At 45.4% G+C, this 8,608-nt stretch overlaps 1 long non-coding RNA gene across 1 annotated transcript; it reads left to right on the top strand.

Annotated features, from left to right (window-relative positions):
- Positions 1-828: 828 nt before the first annotated feature.
- Positions 829-7,681, top strand: LOC141048534 (uncharacterized). Its single transcript, XR_012220078.1, has 2 exons — positions 829-1,066; positions 6,923-7,681. It is a non-coding gene; the product is annotated as an uncharacterized lncRNA (long non-coding RNA).
- The last annotated feature ends 927 nt before the right edge of the window (positions 7,682-8,608 follow it).

Below are 8,608 nucleotides of genomic sequence, written 5' to 3'. Positions count from 1 at the left end.
AAACAGAAAAAAAAATGCATAGAGGTACATGAAAAACACCAAATCGACACAAGAAGGGCCCTAATGGTACTGTCACACTTAGCGATGTACCAGCGATCCCGACCAGCGATATGACGCGGTCAGGATCGCTGGTACATCGCTAAGTGGTCGCTAGTGAGCTGCCACACAGGCATATCTCACCAGCGACATCGCTGGGGACGGGGATCGCTACTTACCTGTCACACCAGGCGATCTTGCGTCCTCCCGCCTGGCTCCACGCATCGCTCGTCGTCACAGCAGGAAGCGCCGCAGGAAGTGACCGACGAGAAACAGTCCTGAACGTTCTCGCGCGATCAGCGATAACCAGCGGGGGAGCGGGTCGTAGGTAAGTATCAGACACAGAGATATTGCTAGCAATATCGCTATAACGTCACTAGTTATAGCGATATTGCTAGCGATATCTCTTAGTGTGACATGCCCTTAAGAATGTCAACACCAATCAGGCCATGAGGAAGCCAGTGAAGGACAAATCCTCATTGATGCCCCCAGGTCTGACCGTGTTCAATTGAAAAATCCATCTGGACTCCAACCGCAATAATTCGCTCAGTCTGTCAGTTTTACGAATATTGGGTTTGATCCTCCGCAATTTCAAACCCACCATCTTTTACTATTTATGTAGTTAAAGAATATTTTGAGATTATTTTTACTTTCTCTGGCAATGAGTCTCTCTGTCTCTGTTGTGTCCCACGAATGGGAACAACCTGTAATGTATATTTCTCTGTGTTTAGTTTTTCCTCCAATCAGCAAAATTCCCTGTTGTTGCTAGGTAGAATTAGACTGTGTGAAAATTGCCCCTATGTCCCTCCTGTAGTTGAGCTCTGTATTAGGTTGCTCCTCCCTTCTTCAGTTTAGCCTACAGCAGCCATTACTCAAGACGCATGTGTACTCCCCTGTACAGATTACCCCTTTTTACCTACTGTTCACTGTAAACTAATACAAGATTTTGGAAGAAAACAGCATCGTTTCTCCTGGTCTTTCTACAGTTGCATTGCCAATGGAGTTAAAACTACTGAGGACACCTGGTGGTGTAAGTACAAGTTATACAATTATCTAAGAAGCTGATAGTTAGAACACTTGGGATTTACAGCCAGCAGGAAAAGTCAGAATAGTAAAAAGGAGTAGCTGTGACCAGGAACAGTATACAACTGTAATCCAAGAAGAGGATTGTTTATAAGGCTAATGTAAAGCCACAACAACAGCAGCTTACATAGACTGCAGACATTCTCTGTGCTCTTCACTTCAGAAAATTGCACAGTGAAAGATTTAACCTGTTACTAAGAACAGTTCACAGCCTGTAATCCAGAGAAAGGATCATCTATAAGCTATTGAGAAGCTGCAGTTTACATAGACTTGTTTCTTGATCTCCAGCTCAGCTTGTTGCAACTTTGTATTGGTCTCCTTGACAACCAGGAGCAGAACAGCCCCCACCCTCGCTCTCCTGCCACTATGTCCCAGGCTAAAAGAACCCTTTCACTGCCAGTCCTGCAGCAGCAAGAAATGGAAACAGAACTTCTCACAGTTCGCAGTGAAATATCCAAAAGATCAACCAATCCTACATGGAAAGTCAAAGAGAATCTAGAATACACCAAAGGTGAATTGCTACACCACACAACTTCCCTATGGAAAAGAGTACTAGACCAAGCTACTGTCTTGACTATGCCCAGCTCTCACGAGTTACCACCAGAGGGAGCCCTTGAACAATTGTACTCTGCATACCAGTCACGGGGAAGTAGCGGGGAAACAGAAAATGTGGAACCAGGGCCCCTGAACTGCCCCTCAGGCTAAGGGGGTGCCCTGACTTTCCTTAACTTGGGGGTACACTTGATAGTAGTGAGGCCCAAGTTCCCGACGAGTCCCTATCTCCTGTTTAGCCCTGAGCTAAACCCCCAACCCCCTCCCCAGGAGGTGAGACAGGGAATAAAGTAAACTGTACCAAAAACCAAGGAAAAGATAATACAGACACCTCAGGGTTAAATAACAAAAATACAAGACTTAAGGGCCTTCTACACATAGCGATATCGCTAGCGATATCGCTAAAGCATCACCGATTTTGTGACGCAGCAGCGATATCGGTAGCGATATCGCTACATGTGACACTCACCTCCGACCGGGCCCCCCGCTGGCTATCGCTGATCACGCGAGATCGTCCTGGTCCATTTCTCGTCGTCGGCTTCCTGCTGGCGCCGACGAGCGAGCCATGGATGCGGGATGAAGACGGTCATCATCGCTGGAAGCGTGGGGCAGCTAGCGCCGTCACGCTACACCACAGATGGCGCTAGCTGCCCCACGCTTCCAGCTCATCTTAGGACCTCTGCCTGGTCCCTGCCAGACTGGATCTTTTTTCAGCCCCTCCTGCACATTCATACTGCCGTGATTGCTTCTTGTTCTCTTGTGCTTTAAGTGAGGTTTGAAAAAGACCCGACATAGGGTCAAAACATTACCTCAACGCACTATTCCCCTGTGGTGTCTTCAATAAAAAAAATTTTTGCATTGAAAATCAAAATTTCCCAGAGTGCAGCTGTTTTCTCTTCACTGGATGACTGTCTGGACTAAGTTCCAGGTTCAGCTTGCACCTACCTCATATCCACAGAGTGCACGCCTTGTCTGTATCACTGGGTCATATCGTGGTCGGGATCGCTTGTGCATCGCTAAATGTAATGGGGCCTTTAGCTTGCTATGCTGCAATGCTCCAGCAGAGCTAGCCACTTGAAAACAGCATACAACTGAAGCACCAGAGAACTCTGTCAGCTCCTGAACTCCAGCTTGGTTGGTCTCCAAAGAGGAACAATATCACCAACTGTTAGCGGCTGCACCTGGTGAGCTTATATAGTAAGGTGGGAGTGGTTTCCACCTGCCTCAGACCAGCCATGCAATTACACCACCGGCCACTGGGGGCAGAAATCCACCAGCAGACAACTAAACCTGTAGTAACATCAGCGGCCACCGAACTGATATTAACCCCCGATGGCCTGAAAGGAAAAAAGGTTATATGTGAGGATCCAGATCTGACATTGATCCAAAAATCGTGACAATACCAGTCTTATACAGACACTTGTAAAAAATACATTTCTACTCTGCTGAAATTAAATATGCAAGAATCTTTAAAGGAAATCCAGGACTTCCAACAGCTCAATGCCAAATGAGACTGCACCATGCGTGACATTGTGGACAATACAGAAGCAAAAATCGCACAGATGTCAGAAGCTGCATCACACAGATTCAGGTCCGCTAAGAGCTCTAAGCACTCAGTCAAGTCAAGCTCATCAAGGTACTCAACTCTCAGTGATCAGTTCATAAGAGCGCGTGCTGAAGCAAAATCTATGAAAGTACAAGCCACTTTCGCTCAAAAGAAATCAAAGATTGAAACAGTCTGCACGCAAGAAAGCAGAGATGGAAACGGAATCTGCAAGCAAGAAAGCAGAGATTGAAATGTAATCTGCACGCAAGAAAGCAGAGATGGAAACAGAATCTGCACGTGAGAAGGCGGAAATGGAAGCCCTGCAGAAGTAATATGAACATACAGCAGCCATGGCAAAGCTAAAGGTCTTCGAGCAGGCTCTATATTTGAGCCAAGGAGGCAGCCTCAATTCATACGAACTCGACATGGAAGACCCACTTAATTGCACAAGAGATTATGTGCTGAGCCAAACCAACGAACCCCTGACCACCAACAACATTCCCGTCAACACCGACCTCTCTAGAGCATCAGGATGTTGATCCGCCTGCAGCTCCCAGCTTGCAAGGTCAGTCCAATGTACCACAAACATTCAAACCCAAACCTCCTTCATGCGTTAATACACGGCCTGACCCTACACCTCAGCAAACGCCATACACCAACGTCTACATGCGACCTAACATGCTGACAAGGCACTAAGCTCCCGACAACTGTGTTGTTCCAGCCCCGCTTACAACAGAGATCATATGCCACAAACCAGTTGCTGGTCTAAATGCCTACGCCACTCCATATCTTCCCATGTTCTTGAGCCAAGAAGCTACGACCCATGATAACAGCATCATTCAGCCAGCAAATGCTCCTCCAAAGTCAGAAAGAACAGACATGTCCGATTTTGCAAGGTACATGATACGTCGAGAACTCACCAACACCAGTCTCACACGGTTCGACGACCTGCCTGAGAATTACAGAGGCTGGAAATGTTCCTTTCAAGCCGCAATTAGTGACTTTGGCTTTACTGCTGCTGAAGAGCTGGATCTGCTAATCAGGTGGCTCGGACCTCAATCCACAGAGTGGATCAAGAGGCTCAGATCCATCCACATCAGCAATCCAGCATCTGGTCTCATGGCTGCATAGGAAAGACTAGAATGTAGCTTGGGCAGTCCTGAAGCCATAGACAATGCATTGTTTAAGCGTCTACAGGACTTCCCCAAAATATCCAGTAAGGACAGTTCAAAATTCCCAGAGCTCAGCGACCTGCTCCTAGAGCTCCAGTTAGCCAAGGCAGACATGCACCCACCTGGTCTCAGCTAACTGGATACCGCTCAGGGCGTTAACCCAATAGTTTCTAAGGTGCCATACAATATACAAGAGAAGTGGACCACTATTGGGTCAAAATACAAAATAGCCAATCAAGCCTCTTTTCCTCCATTTTCCTTCTTCTGTGACTTCATCAAGGAGATTGCAGAGTGCAAAACTGACCCCAGCTTCTGCTATGAAGAACCCATCAGCTCTGCATCATCCCCTAAGTACAAGAGTTTGTGCTCTCACATCAGTAACCACAGTGGTCCAGTGTCTGCAAAAAAGACAGAAGTTCTGCCTACACTGACATCAGTGCCAGACAAAGGTGAGAAGGTGGAAAATCTGAACCGCCAGTGTCCAATTCACAAATTGCCACAACCCCTGAAGAAGTGCATTGGCTTCAGGAAGAAACTTCGAAAGGAGCTCTTGAAGAAGTTTGGAGAATGCTTCAGGTGCTGCGTCTCTACCGAACATCTTGCGAAGGACTGTGTCATCGCCATCAAGTGTCTAGAGTGCGACAGCGAAGACCACGTACAAGCACTCCATCATAGCCTGACTCTGTGTCTACACCTTCTCTCACCACAAGCCATGGTGGGGAGAGTTCGGACAAAGCAACAAGCCAAGTTGCAGTTTCTTCCTCATGTACCGAAGTCTGCAGAGAAGGTCTTCGAGACAAGTCCTGCGTGAAGATTTGCCTAGCAAGGGTGTATCCCAAGGGTCACCCAGAGAAGGCAGTCAAGGTGTACGTTAGTCTTGATGACCAGAGCAACAAATCACTGGCCAGGTCAGATCTTTTTGACTTATTTGACTTAAAAGGAGACGTCTATCCTTACACTTTGGGCACCTGCAGCGGCGTTATAAAAACCTCTGTAAGAATGACCGGTGGCCTCATAATAACTTCTCTTGAGAAGGACATCATGGAGATACCACTACCCACTCTTGTTGAGTGTAACCAAATTCCATTCAACAAGGAAGAAATCCCAATGCCAGAAGTCGCTCTTCAGCATCCTCATCTCAGAATGATAGCCAAAGAGATGCCACACCTGGACGACAAGGCAGACATCCTAATTCTCTTCGGTAGAAACATTATATGACTGCTCAAGATGCGTCAACAAATCCACGGACTACTCAATGAACTGTACGCCCAGCGCCTCGAGCTAGGCTGGGTTATCATCGGCAATGTCTGTAGCGAGCAGACACACAGGATCCAAGCAACATCTCCTCTTACAAAACCCTTATCACATCGGATCATTGTCCCTCCTGCCAGACCCACGTCACTACTGGATGAAGAAGTCAAATTACATTAAGTGTCAACAACCATCTGACAATTCAAGTCAAGTCTGCTTTATCCTCGAGACTACAACCTTGAGGGAACAGCACTCGGTCCTACAACAAAGCACAATAACTCACCACCTACAGAGGAAGACAAGGTGATCATCAGGATCATGAGCATCAAACACACTGACTACAACTATAACAGCTGGGTAGATCCCTCACCTTCTCTTCCAGCAAAGACCAAGTTGCCAAGGGATCTTCCAGCAAAGACCAAGTTGCAGCAAGTAACTGCTAAGTTCCCAACCTTTGACGCCTATCTCCATCACAAGCCTGGTCAAGCCGAAACCATGCTAGACTTCAGTGCTCAGAGTGAGAGTCCCTCTCTCAACAGCCTACCTCTTACCGATGGTGCTAGCGTTTTCCCCCCACACACCCAGCCTCAGCATACTGCTGGATGTCGAACAAGACATGTTCACTTCCCAAGCATCACCCTGTGACGAACTTCCTATCGAATGAGGAGCCTCGCCTGTTCAAAGCAGCATCCACAGTCCTCTTGGGTTCAAAACACCCATAGTAGTTCAAGGCAGGGCATCACTGAGACAACTCGCTACTCAGAGCATCAACAGGAACACTATGTTACCATCTCAGAGACAGCAAAGGTGGAAGACGGGGAAGAAGTCCCTAAAGGCCTTACAGCAACTCCAAGTCTTGCACTGTAGTTCTTTAAAGATTCTTTCAACCGTCATCAAGAGACAAGTCTACGTTTCTTACAATGCATCTAGGAAGACAGCTGCAGAAACCTCTTCAAGTGCTTCAGTTTGCTGGCTCCTTCAAACAGGAGTCACATGAACGTAACTTTGTCGCTGGACTCTGCCAAGGTGGGGAGCATACCTTCACATGCTCCTGCTGTGCTACGACACAGGACTATCAGTGTCCAACTGAACTTTAAAAACTTCCCCTTCTTCTACTGTTGGGTTGGTGGAAGAGTTGGCATATTGCGGCTTCCCCAATCCGAAGATGGGTTTTCTATTGGACTCATTTTTCATTTTTTATTAAACAACTATGTTTTATTATAAGTATGGACTTGATTCCTGCATGATGTTGCATTGTTTTTCTTCTCTCCTCTCATTGCAGGTTTCACGATGTCGAGGGACAGAGTCGTCACCTTATCTCGCACAAGGACTTATGAAATCTGACGATTTCAGACGGGGAGTGTTGTGTCCCACGAATGGGAACAACCTGTAATGTATATTTCTCTGTGTTTAGTTTTTTCTCCAATCAGCAAAATTGCCTGTTGTTGCTAGGTAGAATTAGACTGTGAGAAAATCGTCCCTATGTCCCTCCTGTAGTTGAGCTCTGTATTAGGTTGCTCCTCCCTTCTTCTTCAGTTTAGCCTACAGCAGCCATTTCTCAAGATGCGTGTGTACTCCCCTGTAAAGCTTACTCCTTTTTACCTACTGTTCATTGTAAACTAATACAAGATTTTGGAAGAAAACAGCATCGTTTCTCCTGGTCTTTCTAGAGTTACATTGCAAGTGGAGTTAAAACTACTGAGGATGCCTGGTGGTGTAAGTACAAGTTATACAATTATCTAAGAAGCTGATAGTTAGAACACTAGGGATTCAAAGCCAGCAGGAAGAGTCAGAATAGACTCCATCTTTGTTGTCTTGATTTGCTTTTTACAGAATTTATTTAATCTTCTGTATTTATTTAATGCCTCATCACTACCTATTTGCTTTAATTCTCTAAATGCTTTATTTTTGTCACTTATTGCGACCCTTACAGCTCTATTTAGCCATAGTGATTTCCCCCTATTTCTAGCATGTTTATTCCCATATGGTATATATTGTGCACAGGTCCTACTCAGGATGCTAATAAACGTCTCCCATTTTCTTTGTATACTTTTATGACTCAGGATATCATTCCAGTTAATTGCACCAAGATCATCTCTCATCCGTTGGAATTTTGCCTTTCTGAAGTTTAGTGTCCTTGTAACCCCGCTTCTACACATCTTATTAAAGGATACACGAAAACTTATTATTTTGTGATCACCATTACCCAAGTGACCCCCAACCCTGATATTCGATATGCGGTCTGGCCTGTTGGTTAATATTAGGTCTAGCAGTGCCCCCCCTCTTGTTGGGTCCTGAACTAGTTGTGAAAGGTAATTGTCTCTCATAGTTGCAAAAACCTATTACCTTTGCTGGAACTGCAGGTTTCGGTTCCACAATGTATTTCAGGGTAGTTGAAGTCCACCATAATAATGACTTCTCCTTGAGTCGCTGCTTCAAATATTTGCTTTACAGGGATATTCTACATTGCTTCCATTATTTATGGAGACTTATAATAAACCCCAATCAATAATTTATTATTTTTTCCCCTCCTCTTATGTCCACCCACAGGGACGCTACATTTTTATTCGAATCACATACAGTATATTATCACGCAGGATGGGTTTTAAGGATGATTTTACATATAAACACACACCCCTCCCTCGCTTATTTGTACGGTCATTTCTGAACAGACTATAGACCTGTAAATTAACAGACCAGTCATGGCTCTCATACAGCCATGTCTCTGATATCCCCACCATGTCATAATTATGTTCCAACAAAATTAATTCTATTTCCTCCATTTTGTTGATGAGACTTCTGGCATTAGTATACATGCACTTTATGTATCTCTCATTACCTCTATTCTTCTTTAAAATCTTAACTGTTCTAACCCCACCCTCCACGCCACCCCCAATTTCTTTATTTGTGCCCAGGTCACTATCTGCACTATCTTCACCTCTTTTAAAATGAATACCCCCAATCCCTA

Source organism: Dendrobates tinctorius, unplaced genomic scaffold, assembly GCF_039654945.1.
Source record: "Dendrobates tinctorius isolate UK_male_01 unplaced genomic scaffold, ASM3965494v1 ptg000011l, whole genome shotgun sequence".
Classification (NCBI taxonomy): Eukaryota; Metazoa; Chordata; class Amphibia; order Anura; family Dendrobatidae; genus Dendrobates; species Dendrobates tinctorius.
This window is presented reverse-complemented; position numbering and strand designations above follow the sequence as displayed.